The following is a 16,567-nucleotide window of genomic DNA, read 5'->3' on the forward strand; positions in this document are numbered from 1 at the left end:
GGGTGTTTGGGCTCTAAGCATTAGAGGATTTGGCGTTCCTGTGGGTGAACGGTAGATTTGAAGGTGTCTGAAGCTGAGGTGCGTCGGTGTCTCAGGCCGAGGGGGTTTAAGGTCAGTCCAGGTTAGCGGATTCGAGGTCTCTTGGGGATCAGGGGATCTGGGGTTTCCCAGGCTGAAATTTGAAGGTCTTGGGCTGAAGGTTTACAAGGGTTTCTTACTGCACGGCAAAGACTTCCCGAGTTCCTGTCAGTCTCCCTGGCTTTCTCCTGCCGCGCGGCCCACCCTGGCCTGGCGCCCGCTCGGATCCTCTCAGGAGGGAGACGACCGTTGAAACGGCCACGCAGCTGCCGGTACCACCAAACCGCCAATCCGAGCTCCCGCCAATAAGCGATCAGGAGGGGATAAAGGGGCAGGGAGTAGGGCGGAACCTAAACCTGTCAGTAATAGGAACCACTTCTTTCCCGCCTGGTGGACGATCCTGACCAAAACCTCAGGCATTCGCCACTCTGGGTACTGCGCATGCGTCAGTCAAGAAGCCTCGAGTCCTGAAGAGCAGTCTCTCAGGTCGTGACCGGCCTTACAGGCTTGTCATGAGGCACATATCTGGCTCTCAGCACTAGCGTAGCCTTGCCCCGCGGTCCTGTCCACAGGGGATCTCAAAGGGGTTAGGGTTAGGAGTTATGTTTTGGGTGAGGGTTAGGGTGAGGGTGAGGGTTAACGTTTAGGGTGAGGGATAGTGTGAGGGTTAGTTAGGGTTAGGTTAATGGTTAGGGTTAGGGTGAGGGTTAGGGTTAGGGTGGCTCCAGAGGAGGATCCTACCTGCCACTTCCAGCTCCTTCTCAATTATGTTTCTGCAATGGGGAAAAGAGATAAATCTCCTGAAAACAGTGACTGATGTAGCTCCAACCTCTCAAAGAGGTGGACCCTTCCCACAAGTGTGGGCTGTGTTTAGTGACATCTTCCAAGAAGGACATCATTGGGGAGAGAGTCACTGAACAGGGACCCACCTGACAAACACTCTGCAGCCAGGTGGCCAGGATTGGCGTCCCCAATGGAGGGTCAGGTTGGCAGCAAGTGCCTTTGACATGAGGTGCTGAGGGGGACACCCTGCTCTGTGGTCTACCCCCAAAACCCTTAACCCCGTGTCAACCTGAGAAAATCTCCAGACAGAGGACATCCTACAACCATTGGAGCAGAAGAACTACACGCAGTCATAGCCAAGGAGCCTGAGACGTGAGGACTTTACGTATTTGTTTCTTCTGGGCATTGGGGCAGGAGGCCTTCAGGGAAAGCTAGTGAAATCAAACGAGGTGAGGAGTGACAAGCATGTAACAGTGTCGGCCCTCCAATGGGACAGGTGCCTACACTCACATCACGGGTGGACTGTGGGAAAAGGTGGCCAAGGGCCAAGGGCTACCCACTCCAACATCTGCAAGTTTTCTGAAAGTCTTAAAGTTTTCCAAAGTGAAAAGATTTTTTAAAAGCTTAAGTAACATCCAAACAAACCCCAAAACCTAGACATGAAGACCCTAATCTCTAAGTGGCACCTGTTTCTGGTGGCAGGATTACACGTGGCTTTTATTTTCCTCTCTTCTGTGTTTTCCAGACTTTCCATAAGGAACCTATGTACAGATACTTTTAAAATGAAGAAAAGCATCCTTTAAAACATGAAATCATTTAATTTTTTTTTTTAAAGATTTTTCAGAAGGATTAAACAGCTGGAAGCTTTGAATGAGGTGTCAGTGGATGGGTGGTCACACCCGGCACTCACCTTGTCCATGGATCTGGAGGGGCAGAGCAGGTACCTGTGGCCCCGGAGACCAGTCAGGCACCGAGTGGTGGTCCCCGTGTCACACAAGCAGTGGCCTAAGCGAGTCACGGCGGGTAGTGGGTGGGATCCGGACGCAGGGGCGATGGGTGGCCTCAGCAGCCCCCGTCCTCAGGTGCCCGTCTGAGACTGCACGCGGGGCAGCTCCTGCCCCCACCGGCCTGCAGTGACCGTGCAGGCCATCCACGGGTGTGGGGTTGGGGTCGGACTCACCTCAGCTCTGACGTGTGGCCCGTCCTGCAGGATCTGATTGTCCATGTGAGGGATGTGAGCCACCCCGAGACGGAGCTGCAGAAAGCCAGCGTGCTGTCTGCCCTGCAGGGCCTAGGCCTGCCCGCCCCGCTCCTGGACTCCATGGTGGAAGTGCACAACAAGGTGGACCTGGTGCCTGGGTGAGCCAAGGACCCAGTGCCGGCTGAGCATCCCGTTCCCCAGGTGTGGCCAGCAGGCGGGCAGGGGTGATCTCAGGACAGTTCCTCGTTCCCAGCCTGGGGTTTGCCTCCGCCTCTGCCACCTCTTTTCACTCTTCCATGTCCTAACCATCCGGTGGGGCTGGTGTCTTCACCTTGCACCAATTGAAGTGTCACAAGCCGGCTGTGGGTGGGTGACAAGGGGACCCTCTTCTCGACAGGTCATCCCTGAGGCTGAGCCGGGTCTGTGTCCTCTCTGGGTCTGTGTCCTACCCTGGCAGGTACAGCCCCACAGAACCAAACGTCCTGGCTGTGTCCACCCTCCTGGGCCATGGGCTGGAGGAACTGAGAACTGAGCTGGAAGAGGCGGTTTTGAGAGCCACCAGGAGATGGGTCCTCACCCTCCGTGTCCGCCTGGCAGGGGCCCAGCTCAGGTGAGCGGCCTTGGCGGGCGGGAAAGGGTGATGACCTGGGTCCCAGCGCCAGGCCCAGAACTGGGCCTTTGGGTGTTTGGGGAGAGCCACAAAACAGGCAGAGCACCCCCAGCTTTAGATGTGCAGGCATCAGCTGGGATTATTTTTTTTAATTGATTATGCATATTCATGGAGCACAGAGCTATCCCCTCCTGTGCCCAAGATGTGATGATCAGATCAATACTCTCAGTGTGCCCCTCACCACAAATTGCAGTTATTCCCTGTGTCCCCACCCAACCTCTCCCCAGCGTCCCTCCCCCTGCCCCCCTCCACCCTGGCAACCCTAGGTCTGTTTTCTGACTCTGCAAGTAGCTGGGATGTTTCTGAAAGGACCTGAGCTGTGTTAATGACTCAGCCTGCGTACACCAGGTGCCTAATCTGTGCTCATGGAAATTCTTGGGCTACATGCTGTACCTCCCTGAGCAACACAAGGAGGTCTGAGCAGAGGCTTGGGGGTGACTAGGATGTCCTCCAGGGTATTTATGCTGAAACTGACCAAATGGGTGGAGGGTCCTCACGGTCTTCATGGAACGTGCTTCTCCGTCCCCAGCTGGCTGTAGAAGGAGGCAACTGTGCAGCAGGTGGACGTGATACCTGAGGACGGGGCAGCCGATGTTACAGTCACCATCAGAAACGCCACCTATGGCAAATTCTGGAAGCTCTTTCTGGAATGAAAAGACACCCTCGGCCAGCGAATCGCATTTTTCCAGCATCAGAGCAGAGCAGGCCACCTCCGCCTGTGTGTGCCTTGGCGTCTGCTGCCAATGACGACACCACGGTGGGGCTGGTGTCACCTCGGAGTGGGCGGCTGGAGTGTCAGCTCTGAAACATCCAGGCCAGCCATCAGTGCGTGGCAAGAACTGGTTTCCCTCTGGGATGTTTCAGTGACGAGGTATTAAAAGCTTTGTTCTGAGGCGCCTCAACTGGCATTTCTAGTTCTTTCAGCGCGTGCTGGGCACCGGGTGTTCACGGACTCAGAGACTGCCCTGCTGTCCCCTTGCTGGTGTCGAGACACAGCCCAGAAAGCTCCCCACAAAGGTAAAAGAGAAAGAAAACAGTTTTATTATTGGAAAAGCAACAAACCAGGAACACCGCTAAGAGATCGCAGAGAAAGAGAGAATCTCACCTTCCTAAATGCAGGTGGATACAGCCCATCACATACACATCCATTGTCTTTACCCAAAAGAAAAGTGAAACTACTTGCATCTTTTCAAGGAGTGGGAAATTACCTCTTAGAGCAAAACTCCAACAAAGGCAGGGAGACAGGGCCCCACTTAATGCTCACGTTGCACAGGAGGCTTCTCGGCTCCTGGAAAGACATTCATGGGATGCACAGCTGGCCCCAGGCTCATTCAGATTTTAAAGTGATCTGCAGAGTCGGAGACACTGAGGGAGCCCTGCGATGGCACGTTTTCCTAAGGAAATGCCTGAGAGAAGTCGGGTAGTGTCCTTTTTCCCTTTTGGCACTAAGGAAAAATCGTATTTTTTTCTTAGGTTTACATTCAACTTATAGTGGTCAGTGTTTTTGAGTTCCAGAATTCAGCATTCAGGGATAAGTTAAAAAAAAAAAAAAAACAAAACAAAAAGAAATCTGTACCCCTCTCCTGAGTGTGTGAATGGGGTGCGTGTGAATTTCTCCAATGGCGGGCCAGGTGGCCCTGCTGTACACACAGCCCTGCCAGACACACGGCCCCTCCTGTTCCTTCCCACTCCCCCCAGCTCAGTACCTGTCCTTCCCACACCTCTCACAGGTGAGGAGAGTAAGCTCCAGGGCTGGGGCCGTGTCCTGGGACCCACAGGTGAGGACAGAGCTTGCACGTGGTCCCAGCTGCACCCTCTGTCTAGCCCTTTGCCCCCAGCCTCACAGGGTGGATGACACGTGCAGGTCGCCCAGGCTTTACTAAGTGGAGCAGAACAGCCCCCTCGTCTGGGACAGGGACCAGTAGGTGAGGAGACCACTGAAGGCCTCAGGACTCGGTGGCTGGAGACGGGTGCTTCCCCCAGCCCATCTGGTTCACTGGGCTCTGCTGTGGAGGAGTCACTTCACCGCAACTTTGGAGACTCTCCTGTGGGCTGTGAAGCATCGTGCTTGGGCAGTGCCTCCTGGGGGCTCGTGGGGTACAGCCCACCGCTTGCCAGCCTGTGGCCATCCAGGGGCTGTGCCCACTGTGCTCCTAGGAGCTCTCCCAGACACCCCCTCCTGGGACTTGCAGGGCCAGATGGATCCCGAGACCTCTCCCCATCTGCAAGGCCAGCTTGTCCTCCCAGGTCTGGCTCCAGACTGTGTCTGGTCCTGTCCAAGTCTTCCCTGTCTGGGTGACACAGGAATGGCCGCACGGGGTCTGGTCTCCTGGTTGTCCTCCTGCACCCACCTGGCCACTCTCGTGGTCTCCACCCTGACTCAGACACTGAGGGAGAACGTGGCCCCCACTGCTTTCTCAGGCACAGCCCAGTGAGAGACCCCCTGCAAGGAGCTCGGCAACACAGGGGCCTTCATGTGGGAAGCGAGAGGGTCTCAGGGAGCCCAGAGGGGAGGGTGGGGGCCTCAGGGAACCCAGGGGACAGGGTTGGGTGTCTCAGGGAGCCCAGAGGGGAGAGGGGGGTCTCAGGGAGCCCAGAGGAGAGGGTGGGGGTCTCATGCAGCCCAGAGGAGATGGTGGGCGTCTCAGGGAGCCCAGAACAGTGGGTGGTGTGCTACGTGTGGGATAGGCACAGGTGTAGCACCCCATCCTTCCCAGCTCCCAGTGTCTCCAGTCTCCTTGCTTTGCTGCTGGGCCTGTCCCTTCCCAGTTCCTCAATCTGGCTGTACCAGAGCACTGGGGTCCTGAGAACAAACCCCGTTGGGTGGGAGGAAAGCAGGACTCAGAGGAGGGGGTCTGCGTTGGGCTGATCCCCATGGGGGCCCCTCTCCCGGATCTGTCACGTGACGGGTTGCGAGAGAGCCCGAGGTGCACCCGTGCCACATAGATCCCCTTGAAAACGTTATCGGGTAGTGACACAGAAGCTGCACTGTCTGCTATGAAGGCGGGAAGGTGGGCCAGACTCAGCCCTGCATGGGGCTGGCGTTCTGTGCACAGAGCAATGGAGTCCCTCCCCGCCGGAAAGCTCTTTCTGACAGAGCATGTCTCTTTGAACTCAAAAGCTTCAGAAGTTCGTCTTTAAAATTCAATACACAACCTTTACTTAATGTCCCCATGGCGGAGCTTAAATCATGCAAAACTCAAAACTTTGACCCAATCCTTGAGTTTCTATGACAAAAGTAACCTGAGGAGGAGAGAGGCAAGATTTTATTGTTTTCTTTTAACTCTGTGATCTGAAAAAAGTGTTCAATCAAGGTAACATTTTCTAGATTCTTCCCATGGATTATTCTGAAATCTACCAAAATTGTCTTGGCTGTTTCCATGGTCACAAAAACCCATAAAGACATTTGACTTTAATTTCTTTTAATCTCTGGAATTAAACGAGTCATGCTGAATAGCACAGACGACGGAATCATGATACGAGTTTAGTGGAAACACTGGCCAGTGTCACAGACTTATCCTTAAACGTGTTCCTTCATCTCCATCGTGCTCTTCCTGAGCATCAAGCTTTGGGCTGCTGGATCCAGGAAAATTATGGGTCTGAGGTAGCCAGTGGGTGGTGGCCCATGAGTTTGTCCTCCTGGATTTCAGGTACCTTCATAGAATCATCGCAACTGGATACCAAAAGTATAAGCAGATTTTCCTCTGGAGAACGACTGATTGGATTCCAAACAACACACGTCAACGTAGATTAAAGAATTATTTTTAAGACTATCCTAAGAAAACCTGTCTTGTTCCAGAACATGGACAAACAAGAATCCCTAGCTGGGTACCCTCTTACGAGGGAACTGGAAGAAAACTTATGTCTGGTATCCATTATGTGGCTGAGAAGTTAAACCACCAGCTCTGAAAAACTAGATGTACAGAAGGAGGTATTTCTGTGATTTTGGGGTTTGTGAAACCTGGACCCCTCAGTATTGGGAAGTGAAGCAAAAACCCACTTGGAAAATGTCACATCACCCAAGGACGGCAGGCCACAGTGGGGGAGTCTCATTTGTACCCGTTGGCCTTTAAGTTTGGAGGTGACCAACTGCCAACACAGGCCAATGCCACTGAAAGAAGAAATTACTACATTAATCAAGAGGATGGGCCCGTCACCGCACACGGGGCTGTGGGGAAAGCCCTGGTGTGTGTCAGGAGGCAGGAAGGGGCGACGGAGAGCCTGGGTCACAGCCTTTTCTGGAGCTTCCACAGGAGGGGAAGGCAGGCTGCGTGGACAGCTCGGGGCTGGTGAGTTTGTAAAACCACAGTGGGCTTCTTGCTGGGGGTCCTCTGCTGGCCTGATACCCAGCCCTGAGGTGACTGAGGGCAGGGAGATACTGGCTGGGTGTGTGACAATTAGGAAAAGGGGCTGCACAGGAGCAGGGTGCTCCTGAGCGGGTCGCTGGCTACCTTCAGGAGTTTGCTGGCCCTGGGAAGGGCAGTCTCTTTTCTCATCTGTAAGGCCCCCAAATGCCAGAGCATCCAGAATTTGAAATAGGAAAATGTAGTTAATAGAGCCGGCCCTGTGATGAAAGGTGCCAAACAGACAAAAATGTAATCTAAGAAAACACAGAACAGGCAGAAACGTTGGAAAACTGACAAACCCACCGTGGCCTTGGAGGAAAGGGAAGAGTTACTGGCAGGCAGAGAGGGTGGGACTGCAGGAAGGACAGGTGGGCTTGCATCTCAGCTGGCAACTGGGGACACCTGGAGGAGGCAGCGCAGCCTCTCACCTGGAGGGAGAGATGGGTGGACAGAGGAGGCCCAGGAAGGTTACTGGAAGTGGCAGGTGAGAGAGAAGACGTGAGAAACAGCTGTGACAGCGAGGTCACAGAATGGCTGTGGCACGGGGGCCCAAAATACCTGTGCTGTGCCGCTCACACCTGTGTTCTTACTCCTGCACATAAGAACAGCACAGGGAGGCCCGGGGGACACGTGAGGAGCGTGTGTTCGACACCGATCTCGTACACGGCCCGTCATCCCCATCTGTGTAAGTCCTCAAACATCTCATTAAATTTGTTCCTATGAACAGCTGGAACAGCCAAAGCAAAACCAGCGAGCACCCAAGAATCCTCTTGGCCTAGGGGAACAGTCTGTGATTTCATCAGAATTAAAAATAGGTAACCCTCGTTCTCTTTTAAAAAATTTTGTTTCTCGGTAGGATTTCAACCCCCTTAGTCCTACTCCGCCAGCATCACAATCGTGAGCACTTTAAGGAGCGCCTTGTCACTATTCAAACGTCACTGCACTGTGGTGCTCTCGAAAGTGGTCAGGTGAAGGACACACTTGAGGGTTGTCATTAGCACCCACGCCACGGCCGCGGTGGTGGGAGAAGCCCACGTTTACGGGTGAGTCGCGTCTTCCTTTGAAGGTGCTGCCGCGTAGTCATCTTTAGCCATCAGCATGTACGTTGACTCCATCCCGCGTCGAAACTGGAGGGTAACGAGGGCAGGTGGCAGGAGGCCATGCTGGCCTCGCCCCAAACTCCCAGACCCCTGCTCTCAGTGGTACTTGGCTGAAACAAGAGCACGATACTTGAAGGATTATGGTTGAATCTTGGAGCCGCCCCGTACTGAGCTTCGTCAGCACCAAAGCAGCTTCTCGTTGAGTCTGATGACGTCACTGATGAAACTGTCCGCGCCGATGAAGTCACCCGCGATGACGTTGGTGCACCGTGAGCCCGGCCCCGGGCACTGCGCTCGGACCCAGGTGCTCAGGTATGGCACTTCGGGCACCGTCATCTTCTGCAGGGACTCACACGGATGCACCAGGATGTATTCCAGGTTCTCCGTAAGGTTGATGCCAGCCACAAACAACCCGCCTGAAATAAGGAAGTGGCAGAGCAATTATGCGACACACGCACGCTGCTGCATATGTCCCGTCTCACACTGCCACCGTCACCCGCCTGTCTTCCCCATTACCCATTTCAGAAGTTAGAATTCTGACGGCACAATGCTCAGCAGAGGCCTCATATTATGCAGAGACTTTCCTTCAGAAATACTCTATATTGTCAGTTGGGTTGAACGTTTTAATTTTGGATCTGGGTGAGTGGTAGTGCAGCCTTCAGGTAACTTCTTCAACTGTATTCAATCAGAGTTGTCAGTGGATGTCTTTGTCACCTAGGTGGAGGGTCATTCAGCAGTGTCTGGCTGAGGTGGGTTTCTTGTTGGGATTCATGATCTGCTGTCAGTCAGTGCATAGATGTATACTTTTGTAGCAGTTCCTGGTAGGTCTGTAAAGGGCCACAGGCTCAGCTGAGCCGGAACTATGCCTATGTGAATGATTCCTCCAGCACCTGTCTGGAGGAATGCTGTAAAAACAGAAAGCTGCTATTCAATAACTGTTGAGACCAATGTGAGCCAACAAGCTTTCACCTGAGCCTAGCAGAACTATCGAGGCCTGACTTGGGGAGTGAGTGCTGCCTATGTTCAGATGTTGTGTCTCAGTCCTTCCATCTGTCCTAGTCTCCAGACAGCCTGCACCTTGGTCCCACCTGCATCTGAATGAACATTGCAGAATGCAGTCAGTGCCTTTAGGCAAAGGGACTCAGATTCTCTGGGTCCAGCATAGGAGTCTAGGCTCCAGTTAGCTGGGATTTGGGCCCTACCAGCACCTATGCTCCCATGTGTCGTGTTGCAGGGGAGGCAGGAATTCTGTCATGTTAGCTGTGGGCTGTGCAGGCACCCATGGGCTCAGCCTGCATGGGCCACGCCAGGCAGACAGTGATTGTGGGGATCTGCTACACTCCAGAGGATTTTCTGCTCAGCCAGTCTGCCTTCTTGCCTGGGGAGAAGGGTGTTGAGTGAGTTCAGAGGCTGGGGTTTAGGTTACTCTGTCTGTCCTAGGCTCCAAGCTGCCTGTGTCCTGGCCTTGCTGGTGCCTATGTGAGCACTGTAGAATGCAGGAAGCTCCTCCAGTCGAAGGGATCCAAACTTGCCCCTTATAGTTCAGGGGTCTAGGCTCCAAATGGCTGGGATTCCAGTAGCCATGTAAGTATGTGGATGGCCCTGGAGGGAAGTGAGGTGTCCCCCATGGATTTGTCACCCTACTTCCCCTGGATGCAAAGGATTACTCAAAGCCCATCTCTTCTGACCCGTGAGAGACCACAAAGTGGTTAATCTTCCCAGGACGCTCAAGCGAGAGGCATCCCTTCCTTGGGAAATTAACCCCGAATTGGGGTTCTCTTCCTGCATTTATTTTCCAGGCCAGGAAGTTACAGGAAGAGAACATAGGTGGGGTTATAGTTTAACAATATAGGTAGGCTGGTAACTTTCAGTGAAACAAATCCGATGACATCCCAGTAAGGCAAATAAGTGGCCCTATCAACAAAAGCTTGATCTTAGCAAACATACCTTCTTACAGCAATTTCTCAGTATCTTTACATAACAATCAGTAACTGATCTGTCCTTGAGCCAGCAACCTTGCTGTGCCACAAATCTTTATCTTACAATGGAGACTTCATAGCCTGAGGAAAATTTCCAGTCCTCTTCAAGGTCAATATTGGAAACTGCAAGGCTTTGAAAAACCAGGACCTGTGAAGTACATTTGCTTTAAGAATCCTCTACAGTGGGGCTTTTGCTAAGTTATCCATTGGCCATGTGGGCACCCATGGCCTGAGTCCCCATGGGTCACACAAGGCAGACTGTGAATGTGGGGACCTGCTGAATTCCAGCAGACTTTCTGCTCAGTCAGTCTGCCTGCTCACCTTGGGTGGAGGAGTACTGAGTGATTTCAGTCTCTAGGGTCTCAGTTTTTCTGTCTGCCCTAGGCTCCATGCAGCTTATGCCTTGGTCCTGCTAACACCTGAGAACTATAGAATGTAAACAGTGTCTCCAGACAAAGAGACTCAGGCACACTCAACCCAGCACAGGGGTCCAGCTACCATGTACCTAGGATCATTGACCTGCTAGTGTCACTCATGTGACCATGTGGAGGGTCATAGTGAGAGCCATGGCTGCTACTAGTTCAGCTATGGGCCATGGGTCACTTCTTGATTCAGCTGCTGCAGGCTTTGCAAGGCTGGCCACAAATGTGCAGAACCACTCCACTTTAGTGCGTTTCCCACTCAGCATTTCTGTCTGCCCACCTGGGAAGTAGAGAGCAAGTGCTGAATGAGTTCAGATCCAAAACTATTTGGAGACTACCCCAAGTAGGCGATCACTGGCATTTGTGGTTGTCATGGGAATTGTTGATGTCTTTTCCAGCTTACCTTCTCTCTACCTGGTTCAAGGCCAGAATACTGCAGTGTGGCTGAGGCTGGATGCCCTGTTCTTCTTTCTGTGGTTCCATTTCTTCCTTCCACATTTCACAAGGATCTCTTCACTCTTAGTGAAATTTATGCTAAGTGAAATAATCCAGGCACCAGAAAGAGAAATACCACATGTCCTCACTCATGAATGGGAGCTAAAAAACAAATAAATAAATAAGTAGTAAAAATACAACAATCACAATAAAGAACTTTCAAAAGGAGAGAACATAACTGTGGTTACTAGGGGTGGAAATGTGGGAGGGGGAGAAAGATTAGTGAGAAAGTGGAAAAGGGTCACAAAGAATGATGAATGTACTAGTTATCCTGATTTGATCATCACATAGGTACATAGGTACTGATATCAATCTGTTTCCCACAAATATGTGTAATCAGTTATATTTCAATAGCGAAAAAAATATGAACATAAACAACAAAAAATAAAATAAAGTTAAAAAGCCCAGGGTCTCTGACAGCTCAACTGCTGAAATTTACCAAAAATTTAAAAACGTAAAATGCCAGTTCTTCTCACTTTTTTTTTTCAAATTGAGAAGGAAGAAGTACTTTAAAATCATTCTATAATGCTAGAATTATTCTGATAACAAAGCCATACAAGGACAAAACAACAACAAAAACAACTAAAATTACACACTAATTACCTAACCTAATGAATGTAGAGGCAAAAACTATCAACAAGATGTTAGCATGTTAGCTAATTAGATTCAACAGAACATTAAAAAGATTATTTAATGTGATCAACTGGAATTTATCCCAGGGATGCAAAGATGATTAAACACATGCAAATCAATAAACATGATTCATCACATTATCAGAATTAAAACACAAAACTATAATTATTTTGATAGGTGCCAAAAAAATCTTGTGATAAAATTAAACAATTTTTATGATTAAAAACTACAAACAAATTAGATGTAGGAGAAATGTGCCTTCGAATAATTAAAGCCATATATGACAAAGTCACAAATAATATCACTCTGAGTAAAGAAAAGTTAAAGTTACTTTACTTAGATATAAAGCAAGACAAAAATGCTATTCAACATTTTCCTGGATAGCCAGAACAATTAGCAAAGAAGAAGAAATTAAAGGCATCCAAACTTAAAAAAAAAAAAAAAAAAGTTAAACTTTTTCTCATTCCAGATAATACTGTCTTACATATAAAAATCTTAAACACTGCACCCCTGAACTGTGAGATATAATAAATAAAGTTAGTAAAATTGGAGCACACAAAACTAACATACACGACATAGTAACATCTTTATACTCTAGTTAACTATCTGGAAAAACAAGGACAAGAACACAACTATATTTATAGTGGTACAAAAAGGCTAGGAAGATATAACCAAAGAGCTAATAGATCTATACAATAAAAAACATAAAACATTGATGAAGAAAATTTAGAAAGACTCAAAAATCAAAAGATAGTTTGTGTCTGTGGATTGTAAAATTAATATTGTTCAAAAATCCACACTACCCAAAGCAATGTAGACATAAATGCAATGTCTATCAAAATATCAAAGAATTTTATCAGAAAAACAGAAAAAAAAAGTCCTAAAATTTGTATAATCCCCCCAATAAAACCGAAAAAGAAAAGCAATCTTTCACAAAAAGAACAAAGTGGAGGGGTTACCTCACCTTACTTTAAAATACACTACAAAGCTATAGTAACCAAAACAGAAATGGACTAGTATTAAAACAAAACAAGGAAACAAAACATGAGACAGTATGGAGAGACTCAAAATAAACTTATTCATAGCCATATGATTTTTGACAAAGGTGCCAAGGACACACAATGGGAAAGAAGTACTGTCAAATGTGTTGGATATCTACCTGCAGAAAAAATTAGACCCCTGTTTGTGACCTTCTATGAAAACTGACTCAAAGTAGATAAAAACTTAAGTGTAAGACTATGAACTATAAAAATATTACAAGACAATGCAGGGCTGTGCCATAAAGTCTTGAAGAAAATTCATGACATCAGGCTGAGTAATGATTTCAGGGATGCGTCTAAAAGCAGAGGCAACAAAAATTATAATAAACAATTGGGATTACATCAAACTAAACTAGCAAAGGAAATCAGAAGAGTAAAGAGCCAATCTACAGAATATAAAAATAAAATTTCAAACTATAAATCTTATAAAGGTTAACACCCAAAATATGTGTATATAACAACCTTAAACAACTCAATAGTAATAAAACAAACACCGAATTAAAAATAGTTATAAGAGTTAAATGGACGTTTCTCAAAAGGAGACATACAAAAGAAAAACAGGTATATGAAAATAATGTTGAGCTTCACTACTCATCAGGAAAATGCACATCAAACCCAAAATGATATATCATCTTGCTCCTGCTGGGGTGGCTATTATCAAAATGGCCAATAAGTGTTGATGAGAATGTGGAGAAAAGAAAACGCTCACACACAGTTTCAGTGGAAATAAAATTTAAGTACAACTATTATATAAAATAGTATGAAATTTACTTGAACTATTAAAAGTAGTAGAACAAAATGGCCAAGGAACAGACTAATTTGAATATATTTAAAGAAAATGTAATTAGTATTTTGAAAAGATATCTGCAATCTCATGTTTGTTGCATCACCATTTACGATAGCCAAGACGTTAAATCAAGGTAAGTTTTCAGGAATGGATAGATGAATAATAAAATATGGCACATATTCACAATGGAATACTATTCAGCCATTAAAAACAATAACCTGTCATATGCAACAACATGGATAACATTGCAGGAAATTATGAGTAAAATTTCAGAAACAGAAATACAAATGCCACGCTATTTCAGTCATCTATGGAATCTAAATAAGAAGTTGCACTTCATAAAAATAGTATATAGAATGGTGGGATACATTGTGCTGGGACTGCAAAATGGTGCAGCCTCTATGGAAAATGGTATGGAGGTTCCTCAAACTATTGCAGATAGATCTGCCATGTGGCCCAGCTATCCCACTGCTGGGAATATACCCAGAGGGATGGAAATCATCAAGTCGAAGGTACACCTGTTCCCCAATGTTCATCGCAGCACTCTTTACAATAGCCAAGAGTTGGAACCAGCCCAAATGTCCATCATCGGATGAGTGGATACAGAAAATGTGGTACAACTACACAATGGAATACTACTCAGCTATAAAAACGAATGAAATAGTGCCATTTGCAACAACATGGATGGACCTTGAGAGGATTATATTAAGTGAAACGAGTCAGGCACAGAAAGAGAAATACCACATGTTCTCACTTATTGATGGGAGCTAAAAATAAATAAATAAATAAACTGGTGGAGGAGGGAAAACGACCCAAAAATTGCAATACCTTGAAGTTGACATGACAAGTGAACAGACATGAGGCTGTTGGGAGGGAGGCGGTAGAGGTAGGAGGGAGGGAGGTTTCAGTAATGAGCCACAAGAATTATCCATATTCTATATTTACAAAAGAAAAGAAAAGAAAAGAAAGCACTCAGGCTCTGAAGAGCAGGGGAAAGCCTTAGCCGTCTGTCTAAACCAAGGTCATCTCCCGGCAGGGACAAGTGACGGCACCGTTAAACTCTGCCCGGCCCTAAAATGAAGCGTGCAAGTGGAGGGCTATGACGTGCACTGCACAGGGAAGTCTGAGGGAGCCGTCTCTAGACTCATGTGCCAACGTTTCGTCCCGGGTGCCATCCCAGAGAACACGACTACGCTGAGTGTCTTCTCGGAGCACAGATCTACACATAGGGGGAACCCATTCTCACTAGGGATCTTTCCAGGGCCAAATGATAGGGGGTTATCCCAAGTGAGGTTCCATGGGTTTGATTTGCCCCTGCTGTCCTCTCTTCAATGCCAGTTCCAATGGGCCCTAGCCCGTCACAATCCAGGGGTAATGACCTGATCAATTTGTGAGTTTTCTGGCTCACTCCCTCTGTAACAATTCCTTTCCTCGTGTCCTCTTCGATGAGGTGTTTCTTGTTACTCTTTTACAGTGCACCGTGCACGTGAGGATGTCCCCGTACTCGTCCATTCATATCCTCAGTCTCTGCTTCTCTCTCTCTCTCTCTCTCTCTCTCTCTCTCTCTCTCTCTCTCTCTCTCTCAGTGTCTGTGTCAGTGAGACGGTGTCACCTGATCTCCCTAGGTGTATTGTTCGATGAGTCTCGCGTCTTCTATGCCTGCATGTCAAAATTTTCAGTTCAAGATGTCCATAGCACTCTGTGTCACATGCCCTTACTGCTCTTTCTCTCATCTTGGTCACCATTATTCTGCAGCCCGTCTGAGGGTGACTTGGAGATCTCACCTTGTTTCACTGAGATAAAGGGAAACTCTTTCATACCTCAATGAACCAAGAGGTTTCTGGTAGGTGGTTGATTGATTTCACGTGTTTAGGCTTCACCGATTGCTTTTGGTGGTGTAATGTCCAGATAAGACATACACTTTAGGAAAAAAAAGTAGTGACTCTTACAAAGAAATCAAAGAGGGCGTTCACATTCCACCCAGACCAGGAGGCATACTAAGAAATGTTTGCTCCTTTCAAAGAGACCAGTAATGACAATCCCAAGAGCACGGACACTTCCCGGGACAGCCACTCTCATGCGGTGTCCATGAGTGTGCAGTGCAAAGTCTCTATCGGTCAGGAGGGGAGGATGCCTTCTCTTTTCCTCACTTTCAGATGACCTAATGCTTCGACGAGCTTGCATGACTCTACTTCCCTCAAAATCCCCTTCCTGATATTTACCTAGACAGTTTACATTTCTGCATGTCAGGAGCAAAGGAGAACATCTCAGAGCTCGTTGGCTCCCAGGGGCCTCCTCTACGTTTGTTAGAGAAAATAAAAGCCACTGAAGACATGGGCTCACACAGCAGCTGGTGTGAGGACACTCCCAGGGAAGTTCAGGGAAAACCATGGGAACATGTGAGCGTCATGAAGAAAAAGTTGGACTCAGAGGCTGATTGACCAGAGAGTGCTTGAGGCTCAAGCATGGTGTCTGGGGACAGGCAGCATCGAGAAAGAAGGATGTGGTGGTACAGGTGTACTAATTGGTGCTAATCTGTCATCATCAAAAGGGTCGAAGGACAGGTAGGACTTCACACAACTTGGTCCCAGGCAGTTTTTACTGTGTACTTCATGTGCTCTTTGCCCTGGTCCCTTTCACCTTGCCTCTTTTGCAAGAGGTAGCCCGGGAGTCTACTTGTGCAAGTGAAAGTGCAAAACCAGGTTACCAGAATAAAGAAGGAAGGGCAGAAAACACAGTTGTGAAGCAAGGGGGTGCCCGTGTACAATTCCATCGAGACACTAGAAAACAAGACAGTGACATCAGTCACTCAACACAGCCCATGGGGAACCACGATCGGTACCCTCTACCCAACAGGGAGGGGAGTAAAGAGAAAGATCACGAGGAAGAAGGGTGTAGGAGATCTGGACGACACCCTTGACCTACCGACCCACTATACATACCGAAGAGAGGAACCTACATACCTGCGCACGACTTCCTTTCTTCCAAAGCACAAACGGCCGGTGGCCATCTGCCATTGGTAGAAAGGAGGCC

Source organism: Cynocephalus volans, unplaced genomic scaffold, assembly GCF_027409185.1.
Source record: "Cynocephalus volans isolate mCynVol1 unplaced genomic scaffold, mCynVol1.pri scaffold_35, whole genome shotgun sequence".
Taxonomy (NCBI): domain Eukaryota; kingdom Metazoa; phylum Chordata; class Mammalia; order Dermoptera; family Cynocephalidae; genus Cynocephalus; species Cynocephalus volans.